The 2,086-nt window shown below is 58.2% G+C and overlaps 1 long non-coding RNA gene across 1 annotated transcript; it reads left to right on the top strand.

Moving 5' to 3' along the window:
• The first annotated feature begins 324 nt into the window (after positions 1 to 324).
• Positions 325 to 1,128, top strand: LOC136374903 (uncharacterized). Its single transcript, XR_010746009.1, has 3 exons — positions 325 to 431; positions 515 to 608; positions 770 to 1,128. It is a non-coding gene; the product is annotated as an uncharacterized lncRNA (long non-coding RNA).
• The last annotated feature ends 958 nt before the right edge of the window (positions 1,129 to 2,086 follow it).

Genomic DNA, 2,086 nt, shown 5'->3' with positions numbered 1-2,086 from the left:
ACTCTGCTCCCTTTCACTCTGCACTTTCCGCCCGACAACAACGGCTGCGGAGGCCCCACCACAGACTCCGCTCCACAGAGACCACCTCCAGCCCAGCACCGAGGTGAGCACCCCACTAAGGGGAGGAGGATGGACATGACCTGATCCCCTCATTCCCACAGAAAACCTTGGTCCCAGCCAAGTTGCAACAATGAGGGTGCAGAGACGCCAGCAGAAACTCCGCTCCACCAAGACCACCTCCAGCCCAGCACCAAGGTGAGCATGAAAGGAGACCATCTGGGCCCCATGGTAAGGGGAGGAGGATGGACATGACCTGCCCACGCTTCTCCCCACAGAATGCCTTGATCCTAGCTGAAGAGCAACAGCGAAGGGTGCGGAGGCCCCACCAGAGAAACTCCGCTCCACAAGGTCCACCTTTCACCTGCACTAAGGTAAGCACAAGCAGAAACCACCCAGCGCCCATCCATTGCACAGGAGGAGGATGGACATGACCTGACTCTCCTAATTCCCACAGAAAATAATATTCCTAGCTAAAGAGCAACAACGAGGGTTGTGGAGATCCCACGACAGACTCCGCTCCACAGAGTCCACCCTCAGCCCACACTAAGGTAAGCAGGAACAGAGATGAGCCGGCTTCCCCCGGCCTCCCAGTAAAGGGAGGAGGGCAGGGATGACCTGATGCCCTCATCCCCACGGGGAACGAGGATAGAGATACCCTGGCCCCTCCATCACGGAGGAGGAGCCAGGCAGCCCAGCCCCTATCCAATAGGGCTGGAGGCTTGGAGTAGACCCAGCAGCTCCTTAGTGGGAGGATGGAGAAGAACCCGGACGCCCCCGATGACGGGGCTGAGGACGGCATGGCCGGGGTGGCAGGTGGGAGTAAAGCCCGGCCCCTCCATAGCTGGAGGAGGGAGAAGAAAAGGATCCCAAGCCTGGCTTGGTGAAAAGGGATGGAGAAGACCCAGTCCCTCCAGAGCCTAAGAGTTGCTGGCTCTTCCCAAGGGAAACTTTTCAACAGTTTTCTTTTTCCCTAAACAACCTTGTGGAGACAATGTTTCTTTCCCATAACAACAGGTGTTGTTTGCTATTTCTGTTATTTAGCCAGTGGGAGAGGTGTCAGTCCTATGGACCAATAATGTGAGACCCTCTTCTTAGTGCAGAGGGTTATAAAAGAGCTAAATGAATTGTAAATAAAACCTTCTGATCTCTACTGCCTCCTGACTGGAGTCAAGCATCTTTATTTCGTACCCTACTGCAATACTGCACCCGGGCTGGAGGTGGGGGCTTGGAGATTTGTTTGTGTCACGAGTGACTCGTTGGGCAAACGGAGTTCAGTCCCAGCACTTGATGTGTTTTTTGACACTTTTACTTTGTCCTTACCTTTGCTGAGCCAGGGTTGGTGGCTGAGCCCCTCCGATTTGGGGGGGCCAGCGTGGTCCCTCGCTGCCCCGGCGGTTCTCGGTCCTTCCCTTTGTTGAGCCGGGGCTGGTGTCGGTCTCTCCTGAGGGTGTCTGTCCTTCCCCCGGCCCGAGCCGTTGGCAGCGCTGAGGAGCACAGGCGGTCCCGGGGCTCCGGCGTGGAGCGGCACTGCCCGGCTCCGAGTGCAGCGCCAGGGGACACCGGAGGGGCTACTGCCCCTCGTTCTCCTCGGCCCGGCAGACGGCCGTGGTGGGCTCCATCCTCCTCGCCCCGGGGGCATTTCCATCATCGGTGCCCCGGGGGAATTCTCCGCCAGTGTCCATCGTCCCAGCCCGGGGGATGCTCTGTCCATGTTCGTGGTTCTGTAGTCCCCCAGGGATCTTTGCCCCGCTGTCCTGGGGGTTCCCCGGTGCAAGGGGAGGGGTCTCTGGAGGTTGCAGTCCCATTCTTTGGGTGCCCAGGTGCACGGGGAGGGGTCTGGGTGTTCCAGCCCCAGTTTTGGGGCTCCCCGCCCCACTTTTGAGAGAGACTGGTATTGAGTGGGACCATTCTGGGTGACACTGGGATCATTGTGGACTTTTACTGGGATCATACTTGGGATGATTTGGTGTCTGCTAGGGGCCACTAAGGGCAACTGGGATCAGACTGGGAGGACCTGGAAGCAACT

Source organism: Sylvia atricapilla, unplaced genomic scaffold (assembly GCF_009819655.1).
Source record: "Sylvia atricapilla isolate bSylAtr1 unplaced genomic scaffold, bSylAtr1.pri scaffold_192_arrow_ctg1, whole genome shotgun sequence".
Taxonomy (NCBI): domain Eukaryota; kingdom Metazoa; phylum Chordata; class Aves; order Passeriformes; family Sylviidae; genus Sylvia; species Sylvia atricapilla.
Note: the sequence above shows the minus strand (reverse complement) of the source record. Positions and strands in the feature narration are given on the sequence as shown.